The sequence below is a fragment of the Chiloscyllium punctatum genome, chromosome 13 (genome assembly GCF_047496795.1).
Source record: "Chiloscyllium punctatum isolate Juve2018m chromosome 13, sChiPun1.3, whole genome shotgun sequence".
NCBI lineage: Eukaryota > Metazoa > Chordata > Chondrichthyes > Orectolobiformes > Hemiscylliidae > Chiloscyllium > Chiloscyllium punctatum.
This window is the reverse complement of record NC_092751.1, coordinates 46974663-46997112: the sequence shown is the minus strand read 5'-3', so window position 1 is coordinate 46997112 and position 22450 is coordinate 46974663.

Genomic DNA, 22450 nt, shown 5'->3' with positions numbered 1-22450 from the left:
ATATCGGTTTTCCTGTTTACCTTGGTATACTGATCACTACGGATCAATGACCCAATATTGTCTGCCCTTTGTGTGTTGTTCTTTGTACATTTCACCTCGGTTCAGTGCCCGGGGGACCACGCTTTTTAAAATTTGGCACATTTTACTCAGGTCGGTTTTGCAGCTTCATATAAAGGCCAGCAATTTTAGGAACAAATAGTCACCATTCAGACCATCAAGTCTGCTCCACTATTGAATGGTTTCATATCTGATCTGATAACCTTGAACTCCGCTTTCTTGCCTTTCCCCATAATGCTTGATGTCTTTGCTGCTTGAAGATCTGCCGATCTCAGCCTCATTACACCTAATGACACTTCCTCAACAGCCTTCTGCTACAAGAAAGTCCACTGATACAGAACTATCTGAGAGAATAAATGCTTCTTCATCTCTATTTTAATTGTGAGATTGGCATTCTAACACAAAGTTAGAAATCACACAACACCAGGTCATAGTCCAACAGGTTTAATGCAAGCAATAGCGTTTGGAGAGCAACTCCTTCATCAGGTAGCTGTGGAGTCCACAGTGTTAAGATACAGAATTTATAGCGAAAGGTTACATTGTAATGTCACTGAAATTATACATTGAAAAATACCTTGATTGCTTGTTAAGTCTTCCATCTGTTAGAATGACTATGTAAGGTTCATTTCTTTCTGATGTAAATCGAAAAACGTTCTTTTAACAGTTACATTCTCAGGTGGACTTTACGAATTAGTGTCAGCAGAGATAATATGTTGAAGGGATTAGTCCCTTTGTGCTGCGTCCTTGCCATAATGTTTAGACTGACTCTAATCTAAAAAAAAGCAACACGCTGCAGGCAAGAATGCCTTAAGACATGGTACATTGGTGAAGCTGAGCAGAGGCGACCACAACGGAATGGGCGCTGCACATTAATCAACAGACAGGTGTGCCACTTCTCAGTTGGAGAGCACTTCAGTGACCCAGGACATTCGACCTCGGATCTTTGGGTGACAATCCTCCAAGGCGGTCTTCGGAACAGGCAGCAGCTAAAAGTGCCCCCACAGAGACTGATAGCTGAATTCGGTACCCATGGTCATTGGTTTCATGTCACAGTACAGGTGATCCCATTGCCATATCTACAAACAGAGACCCTCCTACACACACACACACACACACATCCGTCTGTGGAGTGAAATTGTACTTCCAGAGTTACATTGTACTTTGCTCAAAAACTGCATGAATCCATGTAAGTCTCTGGTAACTCATTTTTATAAATTAGAATCAGTCTAAACATTATGGAACAGACAGCAGCAGAGGGGGGCAAAACACTAGTTGTTAAACTTCACCTGAGAATGAAATTTTAAAATAAAAATGTTTTGCGCTTTGCATTTGAAAGAAGTGAAGCTAATATGGTCATTCTAACAGATCGGAGACTTAGCAAACAATCAAGGTATTTTTCAATGTACAATTTCAGTTACATCACACTGTAAACATATGCTATAAATTTTGTGATTTACAACTGTGGACTCCACAATCACCTGATGAATGAGCAGTGGTCCGAAAGCTAGTTCTTCCAATTAAACCTGTTGGACTATAACCTGGGGTTGTATGATTTTCAAATTTGCATACCCCAGTCCAAAACCGGCATCTCCAAGTCATTCGATACGAGGTGCTCTGGTCACAGAACCAAACTTTCTGCATCCAACTTATTAAATCCTTGAAAATACCTCTATGTTTCAATAAGGATCATTTTGTAGTACTGAGTCTCAGCAGGCAAAGGCAACTGATTTCAGCGTTTCTTCCCATTTGATTTCATCTCCTCTATGAAATTCTCACTGACTCTGACAGAACTGCTACCTTTGCTGTTTTGTAATGTCAGGAACTCAAGTTCAATTTCAGATTTCCATAAGGAACAGCATTTTTTTTTTTCCCTGACTGGAAATCAACATTGGGAAATAGCAGTGAGACAGCTGCATTTCAGCACGTTCGCACCAAGGACGACATATGCAATGCTTGGAGCTTTTCTTGATGACTTTGTTTTTGCCTGTTTTGTTCAGTTGAAAAATGACAGTTTTTGAGTTTTTAAAAGCATGGCGAATGGTCCTTCAGCCTATTGCATCATTATCAGTTATCAAACATTTGGCTTGGAAACACAGTTTTCAGACGTGACTCGTCGCCTGGTGTGTTCTAACATTTCAAGTCTTAGATAAATTGTTATTCAATTTCTTAAGGACTTGAGTGGAACAAGATACATCTCTGTGAACGAACAGTCCTGAAAGACAAACTCTTTCTCGGAGCCATTTGTCGGTTTTCCTCATGATGCTGTTGAAAATGTTTCTGCGCTCACATCTGAATTGGTTTCCCCTGTTTCTTCCTCAGCTTCCTCCTTCTTTCTATTAAATGGTTTAGACTCCAGTACAGACACAAGGTGCAGGTTGCGGAAGTCACGTGTTTGTACTTTCATTAACACTCTGTCTCGCCGGGAGCTGCAGACCTTCCCCACGCTGATTCAGACAGCTCTGTCCTTCCTGTGACATTTCCCATGGAGAATGGAAGGACAGGCATTAATAACCCACACTTGGAAACGGAGCGACAGTTTTAAAACATTTACAGTGCCCCAGCCAGGAATTGAGTTCTTAACTCCCGCATGACATACGGCGACACGAACCACTATACTAGCAAGGAGAACAGTTTCAAAGGAGACACTTCAGCCCATTGTGGTTGCATTTGTCAAAAGCAACTGCTTCACGACCTGAATGCTTTAGCCCATAGCCTTCCAGGTATTGGCAGATCATATTCACATCTGCATATTCCTTCAGGTTATAAGGGTTGCTGCCTCTCTGACCCTTACAGACAGTGTGTTCCAAATTCGAACACCCGCCGGCTTTTACCACTTTTCTACACATCTACTTAAACCTTTCTGTCTTTCTCATTAAATTTCTGCCCCACTGTAATCGTTCTTTCCATTGATGGGAAACCCTTTTTTCAGTCTACCATGTCCATACCCCTCACAAACTCCTCTGCACGGTGACAAACAACCCCAGTTTGTCCTGTCTCCCTTCATGACTGAAACTCTTCAGCCTAGACACTATCCGAGTGAATCTCTCCTGAAACTTTCCCAGTGCGATCACGTCCCTGGACAATTCTAGCAATGAGCCGAATGAACATATTTCCATTCTGTAACAGCATCGGGGGTGGCACTGCAGCATTTATTGCCTTCCGGTTTGGAGTCACGTGGACGCCACACCAGATAAGGACGCGAGTTTCCTTCCCTCAAGGACGTCAGTGAAACAGATGGGTTTTTCAGATATCGTATTCTTAATTCTAGGCATTTATTGCATTCACATACTATCATCGTCGTGGTGTGGTGGGAATCGAAGCCGTCTCCACAGAACATTACCTGACTTTGCTGTGTGAAAAATCCAGTGATAATTCCACTAGGCAATCGCAGAAAGCCCTCATGGTGGATCTTTTCCAATAGAGTTTCTTTCCCCCAGTTATTCCTTATGCCCTTTTATTGAGCCTCACGCTCCAATAATCTCTGGTCCATGTCAGTAAAAGCTGCTAAAAGAGAATTGATCTCACAGCCACGATATCCAAACAGATCGAATGATTTGAAGGTGCCAATGAAGAGATTGGAGCAACAGTGAGTGCAACGGCACAGACTGGATGGTATCAACGTGAAAGTGTATGTAAGATTGTGCAATGCCTCAGTCAAATGGGATGAGGGACGGAAAAGAGAGTTAGGGAGAGTGCGAGGGAGACACATCTTCGAGAACTTTTGGGTTTAAATCCTGATACATGAAACGCAGAAATATCAGAGAACAAAATTCGATGGAAAACAGATCATCACCTCGGAAAATATTATCTTGTAAAAACGTTTAATTTCTGACCGTGTTTCACCAAAAGTAAAACTTTGAGAGAACTGACCGCCATGATGTGGATTCTAGCCAAGGTCGCTGCAATCACAATGCAGAAGGCGAACTACTAAATGGTTACAGCACTCCACAGACCACACTTGTAAACTGCAACCAGGATGGTAGCAGAGGAAATGTCAGGAAGAATGTACAATATAAGGACTTAGCGATAGGCATGTGGGAACGCAGAATGAACCGAATCTTTAACTTTAGCATCCCCAGAGACTGTGGAGATTCCATGAATGAGAGCACAGGAGAATGGGCTTAATGAAACTCTCCAAACTTTAGGGAGAGTGCAGAATATTGTTGAAATGTATGCTTCAATAGCATTATATTTGAACATCGGCTACTTCATCACTTTGCCCACACAAGGCAGGACCAACTGCTACAGGCAATCACACATAATCCCAGTTCCAGACCCGGAATCAGAGAAACTCTGTGAAGCATGGACGAAGATCCAATTGGAAACTGGGATGGAATGACAGGAGAGAGGCGCATGTATTTCCGAGGTTGGGACAGCTCCTGGTCAAAAGCGGGGCGGAAGGGAATACTTGCCCCATTTATAATATTATGACCATAAACAGTACATGTTGCTGAGACAGCCGATTGGCGCATCCAAAGCGTGTGGAGACTTTAACTTTCGGTTGGCAAGGTGCGAAATTTCATTTTCCTGTTTGGATCAGTGGTTTTGACATTGGCATCTGCTTTTGTTCGCATCAACTCAGAATTAGCTTCTTGTTCCCAATAAATACTGCAACCTGGAGAAGGTGGTGTTGTGGTTATAGACTGAACTAGTCATCCTTGGGGACTCAGACGCGGTACTAGTAATGTTAAAGTTCGATGAATAAAACCTGGAATGGAAGCCTGACCTCAGGAACAGAGAACATGCCTTTAATTTCCTGCAATCCCATTCATGCATGTTACTTATACAGGGGATGCTACCATCTTTACCCAATCCTGCCTACTTGTGTCTCCAGGACCTGAACGAAATAGCTGACCCTTGATCCGAGAATGACGACCCTGTGGGAAAGCAGACCATTCGGCCCTTCCAGTCGACACCATCTCTCTGAAGAACATCCTAGCAGACACACACTCCATAACTATTCCGTTCCCCTTCATTTCCCATGGCTGATCCCAGCACCTTGCACACCTTCGTATGTGGGAGGAAACTCACACAATCAAAGAGAGAATGTGCAAACTGCACACAGTCACACGAGACTGGGATCGAATCCATGTCTCTCGTGCAGCGAGACAGCAGCGAATCAGGATGAACAACAAATGCTGTCCTGACCAGCGACATCCACACTCTGTAGGTGTATCAGGAAGAATAAAAACACATTCACAACATGGACAACGGGACTTATGTCTGCGTGGGCATGATTTCAACCAATCGTTCATCCTGGGTAGATACAAGGACACCGATATCACAGAGAAACCAGCGCAATGTGGGATTTTTACCTGCTGAAGTGGAAACTCATCTACTCAGTCAAATTGGGTACAGACAGTTCATCAGTCCCGTGTATGGGAAGGGCTCAATGAGCAGAAGAACCTCCAGAGTAACCAGCAAGATTACATATTCCAGAAAGAGATAAATTAAACTGTTAACGCTGCTGTTAATCCCAACCAGATGCCAGTTTCATAGCGTCAAAGTCATAGACTCACAAACAGGCCTTTCACTCCTACCAGCTCATACTGAACATAACGCCAAACTAAACGAGTCGCATATAATGGCTCTTGTGACTGCTGAGGTTTAATAATGCCCTTGTGATATTATTACTGCATTGTTAATATGAATGTCCAGATATAATTCTGGACACCGGATTAAACCCTGCCATGGCAGATGCTGGAATTTTATTTAAATAAATAGCTAGAGTCGAATGATGATGTTGAATCAGTTGTTGTAGATCTGCTTCCCTAATGCCTGATATGGAAGGAAACTGCCATACCTATCTGGTCTGGCTGGTATGTGACTCCAGATCTATAATATCGTGGTTGATTCTGATCTTCCCTCTGGGCAATAAATTATGTACTAGGCATGAATGAATAGCTTTTGTTAATCCCACTGAAACATTCCACTTCATTTATCGACCGAAATATCTTGTAAATATTGTAAATGTACATTCATTCATCACTGCCTCAGGAAGTGAATTGCATACATAAACCATCCTCTGTTGAAAAAAGCCTCTCATGTCTTATTTTAAATCCCTCTTTTCACTTTAAACATTTGCCGTCTCGTCTTGATGTGCCCCTCCTTGGAGAAAAGACAGTTCAAGTTAACTCGAGCTGAGCTCTCAATAATTTATAAATTTCTATCAGGTCGCCTTTCAAACTTCAGTGTTCGAGTGAAAATAATCTCAGCCTATCCAACCTTTCGTTATAATTCAAACATTCCCCACTAGCCAGACACTGGTATCCCTGTTCTAAACCTACCCCAGCTGAATAATTTCCTTGCTGTTACTGGGCGACAAACACTGGACACAGTATTCCAGAAGACGCATCAACCAATGTCCTATTCAACTTCAACATAACGTACCGACTCCTACGCTCAAAGGACAGAACAACGAAGGCAAGATGACATTTTTTTTAACCATTCTGTCTATATATGAAGCAAACTAAAATGAATTATGTACTAGCATCTTTGGCCTCCGTGTTCCACAACGCGATGCAACGCCCGATCATTAATTGTATAAGCCCTACTCTTATTTGATGTAGCAAAATGTAATACCTTCCATTTATCCAGATTAAATTTCATCTGACATTTTTCAGCCCAAAGACGGAATAGATTAAGATCCTTCTGGAATCTTAGATCACCTTCTTTACAGTCTCCAATTCTGCTGTCCTCTGCAAGCTTATGAGCTATGGCTTCTATGAGTTCTATTGTTTTCTCATATAGGTCAACGATTTTTAATTATTTGTCGTGGCCATCATTTAGTAGTTTGCAAATCAGGTAACAACTAGTCATGTAGTTAACCATGAGGAAGAAAGCCATAGACTGCAGGGAGATTGGAAACAATTGGCAAGAAAATGTGCTGAAAGGAATTCAATCCAGTGAAGTGGGTGATAATGAATTTGGGGAGGAACAATGATAAAAGTGTGACTGTTAACAGTAACAAAAGAGAAATTGGAGTAGGCATTCACGAATGTTTGAAGGTGATTGGACAAGGGATCAAGTGGTCTCGATGGGTTGGAGATACTTTCTGTTCTTGACAGCAGGTGGGAATATATAAGAGCAGGCAAATGAGGCTGGAACTTTAGCAACGGCCTATTCAAGATCAATGGAGAGGGGAATCAGATGGACGGAAGTCCGTACTGCCAGTTCTGGAAATCAGAATTAAGATTAGAGTGGTGCTGAAGAAGCACAGCACATCAGGCAGCATCCGAGTTGCAGAAAAAAATAACGTTTCGGGCAAACGCCCTTCATCGGGAATAAAGCTGGGAGCATCGAGGGTGGAGAGATAAATGGTAGGACTGAGTCTGGGAAGAATTTAACTGAGAGTGCAAGAGGTGGATAGAGATGGGGTTAAATGTGATAGGTCGAAGAAGAGGGTGGAGCGGTTAAGTGGAAAGGAAGATAGACAGGTGGGAAACGTCAGTAGGATGGTGCCAAGTTAGAAAGTTGGAACTCGTATAAGGTGGCCGTGGGGAGATGAGGATACTGGTGAAGACCACGTTGATGCCCTGGGGTTGAGGGTCCCGAGGTGGAAGATCTGGCGTCTGGTGGTGGGGGAACGGCGGTGCAGGAGACCCAGGAACTGCATGTCCTTGGGAGAGTCGGGGGGGGGGGGGGTTGGTAATTGATGTTTTTGGTAATGGGGCATTGGAGTTGAATGTTGCGGGTGCCCTGGAAATGTTCTATGAAGCGCTCTCCGAGAATGTGTCTGTTGGCCCCAATGCAGAGGAGACTGCATCGCGAGCAACAGATGCAATAAATGACATGTGTGGAAGTGCACATGCACATTTGATGGATGTGGAAGGATCATTGGAGCCTTGAAAGGATGTAAGAAGGAAGATGTGGGTGCAGGTTTTGCAATTCCTGTGGTGGCAGGGGAAGGTGCCGTGAGGGGAGGGTGGGTCATTGGAGGGCCTGGACTTGACTAGGTAGTCGTGGAGGAAACAGTCTTTGTGAAAAGTGGATAGGGGTGGGGATGGAAATATAAATTTCCCTGTCACTGCAGATATTGCAAAACCTGCACCCACATCTACCTCCTCACCTCTGTCCAAGGCTCTAATGGAGGCTTCCACATCCATCAAAGTTTCTCCTGCACTTCCACACATGCCATTTCTTGTATACGTTCCTGCCGATGCGGTCTCCTCTAAGTTGGAGAGAGGAGATGGGTTCTCACAAAACATTTCAGAGAATATCTCCAGGATACCCGAAATAATCCACCCCTGTGCCCCATGGCTAAACTTTTCAACTCCCCCTCCCACTCTCCCGAGGGCATGCAGGTCCTGGGCCTCCTGGATCGCCACTGCCTCACAACCCGATGCCTGGAGGAAGAAAGCCTCATCATCCGCCTTGGGACCCTTCAACCCCATGGCATCAATTTGGACTTCACCCTTTGCCTCATTTCCCCTCCCCCTACCTTACCCCAGTTCCGACTTTCCAGCTCAACACCATCCGCCTGACCTGTCCCACCTGTGCATCTTCATTCCCATCTATCCACTCCACCTACTTCTCTGACATATCATGTTCACCCCCGCGTGCATCCACTTTCAGCACTCTCAGCTACCTTCTCCCAAGCCCCATCCACTTCCCATTTATCTCTCGATCCCATGTGCTCCCAGTCTCATTCCTGATGGAGGGCTTTTGCCAGAAACGTCCATTCTTTCCTGCTCCTCAGATGCTGCCGGACCTGCTGTGCTTCTCCAACATCAATCTAATTGAGGGGAGTCAGTTGATTGAGAGGGTTTTCGGATATTTTCTATTGTTGACCACAGGCTGTGGAGGATAGTAGAACTTTAGCAACCATCAGTTTAGGGAACAGCGAAAGGACTGAGCACAAGTCTGGTCACGGCATAAATCAACATTTTTCTTAAAATTGTCTGATAAAAGATGTAAGGCTGAAGTATGCCACTTTGCCCATCAAGGCCGTTTCACCAATGAGTTTCTCACTGATTCCTTTCCAAGTCAGGGTGCTATGGGCCTTGGAGGGTAACTTGAAAATGGTGGCATTTCGTTGTACCTTCCAACCTTGTCCTTATAGTCAGTATAGCTGTTGAGCTTTGAAGGTTGTCAAAATGCCCGAATGACTTACTCCAGTGCATCTTATAGATGGTGCACTCTGCTGCAATTGTGCCTTAGCGGTGAAGGGAATGAATATTGCAGGTGTTGAAGAGGGTACACTCAAGTGACTGCATTGTCGTGGACGGTGTCCAGTTCCTGAAGTGTTATTGAAGTTACACTTCAATGGAGAGTGTTAGATTCCACGTCTCATTTGTGCCTTGCAAACGATGTAGGATTCACAGAACAATCATTTGGGTTTATAATCAAAAAATGTCTCAAGAACATGTTATTGTTGTCAAAGTGTTTATGTAGCCAGTTTCTTTCAGCTTTTTCCCCGAAATAATAGCTCTGTGGACGATTACACGGAGTAATTTGTTTACAGTAAAGTTATTGAATGTCAATGAGATATGATTAAATTCGCATTTGTCAGAGTGATCATTACTCTATTTCGTCCTTGTGTGGACCAGTCTGATTCCAGTCGCTGTCTGATTTCAAATCCAATTGCCGTCTGGGCTTGAACGTTCAACCGTTTCTTCCCATAAATGTCTCCACCTGCCTTAATAATATGTAAGGACGCTGCAGGGGACAGCAGAGATTAATGAACATGTTGTCAACACTGGAGAAAATGGAGCTTCGTGGAATGATTGGTTCGGCTGGGATTATTCTCCTTGAAACACAGGAGAGGGAGGGGAGCCCTATAATCACATAATAATATTTATGAACGTTCAATATTCATGGCATCTTGACAGGGTAGTTACGGGCAGGTGATTCACCCTCTGGTATGAGGAGAGTACCAGAGGACATGAAGTCAGAATTAGATATTGCCTATTTAATTCAGAAATGAGGGGTAATTTCTTTGCTCAGGGGTTAATGAATCGGTGGAACTCCTTGCCGAAATCGTTGTTGAGGCTGAGTTGTTGTGTATTTTCAAACTGTGCCAGACAGATATTTAACCAGAAAGATGATGAAGCTTTGTCGAGGCAATGCTGGAGAATGGAGTTGAGGATTATCAGATCAGCCATGAGTTCATTGAATGGTGGAGCAGACTCGATGGGCTGAATGGCCGACTTCCAATCCTGCACCATTTGGTCTGACGCCTTATTTTATTGATACCTTTAAAATTCTGAGGGGATGGGATGAAATGATAGAAAAGGTTTCTCAAACTGATCAGACAGATCAGGAACTAAGCTCATAAGTTCATGAACAAGAAATGTGCTGTGGCCTGGAGACAACAAATGGCACTGGGCACACCGCAGATGGGTATGTGCAGTTGTTGTGATTGCTAAAGAAAATTGCTGGATCCAATATTGTTGCCAACTTGGTGATCACGCTGGATGATGGATCGCGGTATGATTCACACAGCAAAAGGTTGTGAAAGAATGAAAGATTCGTTTCATTGGAAAAGTTTCCTGCGGTTCGAATTCAATCGACTGTTTAAAATATTGATCAGAACTTTGTGTGGAGCATTACATTAAAATTCAGAAGCCCACTGGACAAACTATTGCACCCGATCTCTCCTTATTTGTTTCACTTTCATTCGATGTAAAGTCATAGAAAGTCAAGATGGAATGAAAGGAAAAAATAAACGTTTGCACTCCTTTCATTATCCCAATGTAACGAACAACAAAACAAATTGCTTTAATTTGACTTTGATGAGGTATCGATTTATCACAAATCTCTGGTGCAATGAAGGGCAAGAGCAAGATTCTCCACCCACAGTATCCTAAAGATGCGAGGCACAAAGGGAAACCACAGCTACTTCTGATGTAAGTAACAGCCAGAAAAGGATTCAAATCCACACATGGGCAATGGAAGAGCAACCCGTCGCCTTAACCTCTGGGCCACTTCAGCCCATTGCAAAGGGGCTCACATGTGAACCCGTCAAGATCACATATGGTGTACCTCGGGGATGAGAAATTCCCTGAGCGGAATCGAATTCACACCATTATGTTTCTGCTTTCAGCAGAATAATAATACCAGCAAAATCCAAGGGATTGACCTCGTCCTTGGAAGGAAAACCTTGTCCTTGATTTATTTCGAGTCGGAACTGTCTCAGAATGACCCAGCAAGCACGAAATTCCCGTTAAATTCACACGCACATTTCGTCTTGACGCCTTATTTCTTCAGACAGTTTCTATCGCACGTGAGGAAGTATATACGTAGAGAGAAGTGAAGGTGATGGTTTAGCTCGATGGTCTTTCTCATATGGCTGAACCTGAACTGGGTAAAATTCCCGGAAATGCAGTTTTGTTCGTTTCATTTTATTAATTTTGCTGCAACTTCACTCTGTTCATTCCAATGATCGGAAGTGAATTGGATTTAAATGATTGGAACGCTCAATGTTGTATTCAATTTTGCTCCGAATTTATTTCAGCTTAAACAAAATAGATGAGAAAAACAGAAGGTTGAACTACAAAACAAGATGCCAGTTTTGATGCTCAGTTACGTTGGCAGATTTCAATGGGTGTCAAATGAACCCAACATCATGGCGATCGTCCTCCAATCTTTAAGGCATGGGATTAAAGCAGGAAATCGATCTCCAAGAGACGGGTTACTTCTGATTCATTAAGGAATAGCTTTCCTTGACAATATACAAAATCTGCTCAGTTCCATTTATAATGCTTCATGTTGAATATTAATATAAATCTTGAAAACCTCTGAGTTTTTTTTTGCTGAATCTTACTCAGCTGCATTCGTTTCCGATATTTATTTGCATCTGAAGTTGTCCAAATTAGATATTGTTTCCTCGCACCTTCGACCCACTGCACCCTCCTTTACACTTTTACATGGCCACACGATTTCTCTCTCCTGGTGAAACTCACTGCTTGCGTGTCTCTAAATGTGCCTTTCCAAATATTTTGGAAACGGATTGTCTGAGTGACAGAAATTCTGCTCCCATTATTTCTTTGCCCTACATCGATGGTTTTGAATTCTTGACTTTCAGAAATGTATGAACGTGAAATAGTGAATTTACCACCTATTTACTCTCTCCAAACCTCAATTCATCAGGAAAACGTCCATTCGGTTTTCCTTGGTTTAGTTTCAAATTTTCCAACACACAAATAAATAAAATTCCATCCCCACTAAACGCCGTCAGCATCGTGTCTAATGTCTTAGCAGCCCAGTAAACGCTGGCAGTGTCCTCTCTGATAGAATCACAGATTCCTTACAAGGCAGAAAGTGCAGTTCAGAAAATCGGGTCTGGAGGGAGACTCTGAACAGCATCTCAACCAGACCGAGCTCTCGTCTCTATCCCCACAGTCCTCTGACTTGTGATTTCAAATAAATCTTTTGGATGAAAACCTGGCATCGTGTGTCTGCTGACCTTATCACTGCGTTACCCAAGGCTAATTCACTTCACTTACTGAATTCACTCCCTGGACACATCAGCGCAATTTAACATGGCTAATCCACCTAACCTACAGACCTAAGAACAGTGCAAACCACTGAGCAAATGTACCATCACATTCAACACTATCTGTATCATGTGTAATGGCTTCACACACTGGCAACTCCGCCCAGTGAAAGCAAGCTGCGCCCACCAACCCGAATTCAATGCATCCAAACACGGTTCTACGCTGTACAACTTCAGTAGTTCTGCGGGAAATCTTTCTGCACTCAGATCTGAATGAGTTTACTCTGTTTTCTTCCTCAGATTCCTGCTTTAAATAAACATATCAGTCAGGAACAACTCTATATAATGTTTTTCATTACAACACAAACACAATGTGCAGTTTGCAGAAGTTACGTGTTTGCACTTTCACTGACACTTTGTCTCCCCAGGAGCTGCAGTCCTTCCCCAGCTGATTCAGACAGCACTGTCCTTCCTATGACATGTCCCATCGAGAATGGAAAGCCAGACATGAATAACCTTCACTGGGAACAGAACGACAGGTATAAAACCTTGACGATTCCCCAGCGGCGAATTGAACCCTGTGACAGGCGGGGAGACTAACCAGGATACTGTGGAGGATGACAACATCGAAGGAGGCCCTTCAGCCTGTTGTGGCCGCACGTGCCCAACACAACTGCTTAACGACCTGAATCAAGTTTTCCATCGTTTAGCCCATAATCTTACAAGTTTTGGCATCACAATTTAACATCTCGATTTTCTTTCAGGTTAGAATGATTTCTGCCTCTCTGACCCTTTCCGCTAATCTACTCAAACCTTTCTGCCTTTTCCCGAAATCTCTTGGCCCCAGTGTTCGATCTCTCCATCAATTAGAAACAATTCTTTCAGTCTATCCTATCCATATCCCTCAGTATTTAGTACATCTCAGTCATGTCTTCTCCAATCTCCTCTGCTCGGCGAGAAACAGCCCCAGTCTGTCCAATCTCTCCTCACAACTGAAACTCTTCAGCCCAGACAATATCCCAGTGAATCCTACTGCAACGTTCCCAGTGCGATCACATCCATGCAGTACTCTGAATTGCAGAACTGCACACAGTCATCTAGCTAGGGCCGAATGAACTTTTTTTCTATTCTGTTACAGTATGAGGTCGTCGCTGGGTCGGCAGTATTGATTGCTATCCCTAATTGCAGAGCGGGCATTTGAAACTCAACCATATTGTCGTGAGTCTGGAGTCACATGGAGGCTCAAACAGGTAAGAATGGCAGTTACATTCCTTAAATGAGGTCAGATGGTTTTGTTGTTTTCAACAATTGGCCGCGGATTTATAGGAGTTATGAGATTCGTAATTCCAGATATTTATTGAATCCCAATTCTACCACCTAGCATGGTCGGAGTCAAACCCAGGTCCCTGGTGTCTGAATTAACAGTTCAGTGTTCAGTGGTAAGAGCGCTCGGCCATTGCAGAAAAGCAGTGAAACTTATCTGATCCAATTAAATCTCTTTTCCCCAATACTGGTCTGTGCTATTTTCCTGAGCTTGACCCGCCCCCCCCCCCCAATAATATCGGGTCCATATCAGTAGAAGCTGCTACATGAGCATTGATCTCACAACAGTGGTAACCAAATGGATCAAATGGTCTGCAGGTCCCGATGGTGGGGTTGGAGCACGTTCACCCAGCAACAGTGACCCCAGCCACACAGACTAATCGGTATCAATGGGAGAGTCTGTATTAGAGTCTGCAGTGCCTCAGTGAAATAGGAAATGACTCCGCAAGCACATGATGAAAGAGCTGAGCTCCAAAAGCTAGTGCTTCAATTAAACCTGTCAGACCATAACCTGGTGTTGGGTCATTTTTAACTTTGTAATCCATTGTACAACACCGGCATCTCCAAATTAATGAAATGGGGGTATGGGATGGAAAGATCGGTTAGTGATCGTAGGAGGGAAGAAATCTCTGACAACGGGTCGACTTGAATTCTGACATATGAAACACAGAAATGTGAGCGAGCAGAGCTTGAAGGAAAAAATCAAAACGTTAAAACAACTGTTTCATTTGTGTTTCACAAATTACTGAGACACATAGAGCAACTAGCGCCGTAATTCGGATTCGAACCAAGGTTGCTGCGGCCACAACGCTGAGCACTAACCACTACACGATCATGGCAACCCACAGGCAAACGCACAAATCTCGCGCAATAAGTACAGTATCATAAGGAATGTTAGGCAGAGCACCAAATGCACAATATCAGTGCTTAGCGAACAGTAGCAGATATGTGGGAACTTAGAATGGTCTGACCGTTTAAGATCGGTCTCCCCCCAGTGGCTGCGTTGATTCCATCATTAATGTGTTGAAGGCTGAGATAAATAGATTTCTCCATAAACATCAAAGACTCCGGGGACACTGCACCTTTTGTTACTTGCACATCCACCAATATCATTTATTGTATCCGCTGCTCCCGGTGCAGTCTCCTGTACATTGGGAAGACTGGGCGCCTCCTAGCAGAGTGCTTTAGGGAACATCTCTGGGACACCCGCACCAATCAACCACACAGCCCTGTGGCCCAAAATTTCAACTCTCCCTCCAACTCTGCCAAAGACATGGAGGTCCTGGGCCTCCATCACCGCCGGTCCCTCACCACCAGACACCTGGAGGAAGAACGCCTCATCTTCCGCCTTGGAACACTTCAACCCCAGGGCATCAATTTGGACTTCAACAGTTTCCTAATTTCCCCTTCCCCACCTCACCCCATTTCCAAACTTGCAGCTCAGCACTGTCCCCATGACTTGTCCAGACTTGTCCTAAAAGCCTATCATCTATTTCACCTATCCATTCCACCCTTCCCCCCCCCCCCGACCTGTCACCTTCATCCCCTCCCCCATTTAACTATTGTACTCTATGCTACTTTTTTCCCCACCCCCACCCTCCTCTCACTTATCTCTCAACAGTTCAGGCTCTCTGCTTGTATTCGTGATCAAGAACTTTTGCCCGAAACATTGATTTTACTGCTCATCGGATGCTGCCTGAACTGCTGTGCTCTTCCAGCACCACTAATCCAGAATCTGCTTTCCAGCATCTGCAGTCATTGTTGTTACCAAGCTTTTGAAATGTATACTTCAATAGCAATGCAGTTTAACTTCGGTTACTTCTTGAGTTTCCCCATACAAGGCAGTAACCCCTGCTGCCACATCGTCCCAGTTCCCAGCCCCAAAATCAGAGGAACTGAGTGGCGCAGTCGCGAATAACCAACTTGAAATCAAGATGGGAATGAGCTTGCAGAGATACTCGATGGCTCAAGTGACACAACCGGAGAATGCACGGTGTTTCTATGATGGTTTAGAGGCGCAAGCAATTCTGAGGTTGGGAGTGTTCCTGGTCAAAGGCGGAATGGAAAATTTGTTCCCGTTTATAATAACAGCAATCTACAGTGCATCTTGCTGAGAAAGCTGAGTACCACAACTGGAGCGTGAGTAGCTGGTTTGAAGTTTAATTTTGCTTCACTATCACCCACTTCCCTGGAATGAATTGCTTTCACCAGTTTTATTTCCATTTGTTTGATATCTCCCTGCAGTCTGCGGCTTTCTTCCTCATGGTTAATTGCATGACTAATTGTTGTATGATCTGCACACTGTTAAATCACGGCCACTACAAGTAAATATTGATCATTGATCTATATGAGAAAACAGTGGAACTAACAGCAGGCATGCTGCTTAGGTTTGCAGGCGATACCAGAATTGTAGACAGTGGAGAAGATTATCTAAGTTTCAAAAGGGTCTTAATCCAATGAGACGTTGTACTGAAAAATGTAACATGGAGTTCAATCTGGATAAATGGAAGGTATTTCATTTTGTTACACAACAAGAGTATGGCTTTGCATATGTTGGAGAGCACGGACGCTCGGTGTGCAGGTAAATAATTCCTTATAATTTGCATTACCAACAGACAAGATGGTTCAAAGGCATTTAACCTACTTCCCTTCATTGCTCAGTTCTTTGTGTATAGCAGTTGGGACGTTATGTTGAAGTTTTGCAGGACATTGATGAGGCCTCTTCTGGAATATTATGTCCAGTTCTGGTCGCCCAGTCATAGGAATGATATTATTCAGCTGGAGGAGGTTCACAAAAGGTATACACGCTTGGTGCCAGTGGAAGGTTTGAGTTATAATGAAAGGCTAGATAGGCTGAGACTGTTTTCAGATTCGAGATCGGGGTGCTGGAAAACCACAACAGGTAAGGCAGCTTCCCACGAGCAGGAGAATATACATTTTTTCGCGCAAGTGTCGTTCATCAGGCTCTTCCTCGAAACGTCGATTCTCCTGCTCCTCATATGCTGCCTGATCTGCTGTGCTTTCCCAGCACAACACTCTCGACTCTGATCTCTCATCTGCAGTTCTCACTTTCTCCTAGTTGAGACTGTTTACACTCGAGGCTAGGGGTTTGAGCGGCGACCTGACGGAAGTTTATGAATTATTGAGAGGCAAGTTTAGAGTTAATGATGGCGGCCTTTTCACTGGAGGGGAATGACAAGACGAGAGGGCATATGTTTAAGATTAAAAGAGAGAGATTTTTTTTTAAAAAAGACATGTGCGGCATTTTTTTCGGGACGGTGATTTACGTGTGTAATTAACTTGCTGAGGAAGTGATGGATGAGGGTACGTTTGCAACATTTAATGGACAATACATTCCAAACATGAATGGGAAAGTGGGATTTTTAAAATAAATTTATTCATGCCGAGTACGTCAGTTATATCCCAGAGGGCATTTAAGAGTCAACCACGGTATTATCCATCTGGAGTCTCCTGTGGGACAGAACAGATGAATATGGCAGGTTGCTTCCTGAACTGGCATGAGTGAATCAGATGGGACTTTCCACACAACTGATTCAGGTCATCACAATACTCTGCAACTCCAAGTACTCAGTGAATTCAAACTTCACCATCTGTCATGCCAGGACCTGAACTCTTTGTCCCCAAAGTATTACCTTTTTTTTGGATTTACAACAGAGTAATAAAACTACAAGGGTATTGTAATCACTCATCGGGTAGAGGAGGCGGCAGATGGGACTAGATTGTTTTGGCAGTATTTTCAGCATGGATTGGTTGCACTGACGGGCCTATTTTCATGCTGTATGACTCTATTATTAACACTATGGAGCAAATAGCTGGTTGGGATTAACAGCAGCATTGACAGCATAATCGAACACCTGATGGGATATGTAAGCCTGCTGGAGTCTCCGGAGGTTGTTTTGCTCAGTGATCCCTTCCCACACACGGGACTGGTGAACGGTCTCTCCACAGTGTTACTGATTAAATGAGTTTCCATTTCTGTGGTTAATTGAATCCCTTCCAGTAGTTCGCGAATTGCCCTGCTTTCTCTGTGATATCAGTGTCCTTTTCTCTACACAGGGTGAACGATCCTTTCAACTTGTGTCCACATAGATACAAATCCTGTTTTCCATATTGTGAATGTGTTTTCATTCTTCATTCACCCACAGGGTGTGAGTATCACTAGTCAGGACAACATTTATTCTTCGCCTCTCGTTCGTTGCTGTCTGGCTACACCACACACCCGGGTGGGATCTCAGCCTCGGCTATCTGTCTGTGGGCAGTCTGCACATTCTCTGTGTGTTTGCGTTTTTATTTCTCCCTCTGACCGAAGATGTGCAGGTTACAGGGATCAACAATGGAAATACAGGCTTATGGGACAGGGTATACCCTGGGGGTCTGGTGGGATGCGCTTCCGATGAACCATGTGCACTGGAAGGGCCGATTAGACTGCTTCCCCACGCGGTGCAGCTTCTTGAATTAAGGGTCAGCTCATGCTTTTCTGGTCTTGGAGTTTCTCGTACGCAGGACTGGGTGAAGATGGTGGAATCCCCTGCATAGGGGACATGAATGAAAGGGATTGCAGGAAATTAAAGTCATGATCTCTGTTCCTGAGGTCAGGCTTGTATTTCACGTTTTTTTGTCAAATGTAAACATCACCGTTTCCGTGTCCCAACCCCCAAGGATAACTAGTTTAAAATATCACCACAACACCACCTTCTCCAGGTTGAAGTCTTGACTGTGTGGAAGAAACTGATACTGAGCTGATGCGAGCAAATGTAGCTGCCACCGCCAGTGTCGGAAACACAGATCCAAACAGCAAAATCATCTTTTAAACCCACCACTGCAAAGTTAAGGGCTCAACACGCTCCACTTGTGCCACTCAGCTGTCTTAGAAAGATGCACCGGAAATCGCTATGATAGTATAAACGGGGAAAACCATTCCTTTGAGCATGAGCACATTCAACCGAGGAATTTCTTGAGCCTCTATACCATCACACGCTCACCTATTGCATCACTGTTAACTCTGCACACTGATTCACATCCCTATTTCCGGTTGGATCTGGGTGGCTGTGCCGATGTTAAGCTAAAATGCTATTGAAGCATGCATTTCAACAATATCCTGTCCTGTCCCCCGAGTCTTTGATTTCTTGTCGAAATCGATCAATCTCATCTTTCAACATTCTTATTCAAGTGATCTCTACAGCCTCTGAGACATCAAACTGAAAGATTCAGCTCATTCTCAGTTCCCACAAATCTGACACTGTTCGCTGAGTACTGATATTGTACATTTGCTGTTCTTCCGAACATTTCCTCTGCTAGTATACTTATTGATGCTTGCAAATATCCTGTTCTGTGGTGATCGTGGTTGTCGGTATTTTGCATTGTGATCACAGCAACCTCGATTTGAAACCAAATCACGGCACGAAGTGTTCTCTCCGTTGTCCTTTTTGTGACACATGCTAAGAAATTAATTATTTTACCTTCAAATTCCGCTCCCTTACAAATCTGCGTGTCTTATATCAGGATTGAAACACACCCGTTGTCGGAGATTTCCCTTCTACCCACGATCATTAAACCTCCTTTCCGTCCCTCCTCCCATTTCTCTGAGGTAATGCACAATCTATCACTCTCTTTCACATTCACACTGTTCTGTCTGTGCTGCTGCTGCGGTCACTGTTGTTGGGTGAACGCGCCCCAACTCCACATCGGGGCCTTCAAACAAATCGATCCATTTGGATACCGGGGTTGTGAAATCAATCGCCATGTAGCAGCATTTACTGACATAGATCAGAGACAATTGGAACATCAGGCTCATGGAAAATACCCAGAACAGTTTTGGTGAAAAGACATTTTATTGGAAAAGATCAGCTTTTGTGGTTTTCTGTGATGGTCTTGTGGTAATTTCATAGGACTGATAATCCAGAGACCGAGGTAATAGTCTGGGTACTCGGGCTTGAATCCCCCCATGCCAGATTGTAAAATTTGGATTCAGCAAATATCTGCAATGAAGAATCGAATGATTACAATAGATCCATTGACAATTGTTGAATAAAAAAACCATTTGGTTCACTGATGTCATTTCAGGAAGGAATCTGCTGTCCTTACTTGGTCTGGCCTGCATGTGACTTCAGACTCAGAACAATATGGTTGAGTCTCAATTGCCCCCTGAGCAATTCAGAATGGGTTATAAATTCGGCATAGCCAGAATCGCCCTCATACTAATCCAGAAATTTTAAAACAAATGCTCATTAGGCTCAAGCAAGAGGGTTGATTGCAGTTTTGCAAGTAGCAGGGATGTGATCACACTGAGAAAATCGCAGGAGATATTTACCGGGATACTGTTTGGGATGAAGAGTTTCAGTTGTGAAGAAAGACAGGACATAGTGTAGTGTTTGTCGCAGTGTAAAGGAGATTTAGAGGAGACATGATTGGGTTAGGGTATGGACAGGGTTGACTGAACGAGTTTCCCATTGATGAAGGGATCAATTTGCAGGGGGCAGAGATTTACGAAGAAAGGAAGAATGGTTTGAGAAGATGTGCAAAAGTGCTTTATAAGCCAGTGGGTGGTTGGAATTTGGAATACACTGCCTGCATTGCTCAGAATGGCAGAAACCCTTAGAACCTGAATAAACATTCAGATGTGAACTTGTGATGCCAAGACATATAAGGCTGTGGGATAAACATTGTGAAATGGGATTCAGTTCATTTGGTAGTTGCTTTTGACAAGTGTCACCACAATTGGTTGGAGGGCCTCCTTTGACACTCTTGTCCTCGGTAGTATAGTGGTTCGTGTCCCCGTCTGTCACAGGGCTCAATTCTCCACTGGGGACAGTGTAAATATTTTAAAACTGTCGCTCCATTCCCAAGTGCGGGTATTGATACCTGTCCTTCCATTCTCGATGGGGCATGTCACAGGAAGGACAGTGCTGCCTGAATCAGTGGGGGAAAGGGCTGCAGATCTCAGGGAGGCAGAGTGTCAGTGAAAGTGCAAACATGTGACTTCTGCAAATTGCACCTTGTTACAGTATTGGAAAGAAAAAACATTTGGCAGACTTGTTCCGGATTGAAGTGTTGAATTTGGGTTGATTTGCTTTGATGTGGCTGAGTTACCAGGGTTTAAAGACATTAAAAATGATTCAGGTTTTGCTCACTATAATGGAACGTTGGATCAGTAATTCGCACTGCTGTTCGGTCTGAGGGCTATGTTGATTCGTCAAGTTAAATTGCCCTCTCGTATCCAGGGAGTGAATCAGTAAATTAAGTGAATTACCCATGGGTAACGCGGGGACAAGGTCAGAAGTCACAGGACGCCAGGTTATAGTCCAACAGGTATATTTGACATCATAAGGGGGAGGGTTGCCGCTTCTTCTGGTGAAATATACGGGAATAGGGAGGAGAACTAGGTCTTGGTGAGATGCTCTTCAGAAAGTCGAAACCGGCTTGATTGATTGAAATACTCTTTCTGTACTGTAGGATTCTGTGATTCTATCGGAGAGGGTAATGATAGTGTTTACTGGGGTTAAAGCAACTAGAGTCGATGCTGACGGGGTGTACTGAGGATGAGATTTTATTCACTTGTTATCTTCGAAAATTTAGAACAGTTATCCCTGAACCAAGAAAGACTTAATTGGGGGGTTTTTCATGTTATGAAATATTTGGACAGAGTAAATAGGTGGAAAATTCCCTATTTCAAGTGAGTAAACATCTAGACGTCAGACATTCAAACCCTTTGATAAAACCTTTGAAGGACAAAGAAATGATGAGAGCAGAATCGCTGTCACTCCGAGAATCTGTTTTTCAAAATATTTGGAAAGGCACATTTGGTGACATACAAGGAATAAATTTCACAAGAGGGCGACAGCGTGTGTCTCGGTAAAGGTGTAGGGGTGGGGCGTAGTCAGTCGGAAGTTGCGGGGAAACAATATCTAAGTGGGTTGGCTTTAAATGTAAAGAAATTTCGTAAACGTGTGCAGCTGAATAAGATTCGGTTCCAAAAACTCTGGATTTTGAAAGTTTCGCATAATATTCTACCTGAAGCACTGTAAATGGAACTGAGTGGATTTTTCTTATTGTGAAGGGATGATATTACATAATCAATAAGAAGTGACCAGTTGAGATCGACGTCCTGCTTTAATCACATGTGTTAAAGCTGTGAGGACAAACACCATGATGTTTGGTCCATTTTATACTCGGTGAAATCTGCCAAAGCAACGAGCAACAAAACTGGTGGGTTTTCTTTTGCATTTTAACACTCTGATGTTCTAAGCAGTATTTTCCTTAAGCTGAAATATAGTCGGAGCAAGTTTGAATACAACATCAATCGTTCCAATGAGATAAATCGAATTCACTTCCGATTATTACTTTGAACATTGTGAGGTTTCAGCAAAATTAAAATGAAACGAACAAAACAGCGTTTCTTGTGACTTAATCCAATTCAGGTTCAGCCATATGAGAAAGGCCATTGAGCCACAACATCGCCTTTAATTCCCTCTCCATGGCTCCTTCTTCATGTGAGAGAGAAAGTGACTGAAGAAATTATGCGTCAAATGTAGGTGTGAATATGACGGAAAATTCTTGTTCTCTGTTTCATCCTGACACAGTTCTGATCAGAATGTATCAATGACAGCTATTCAT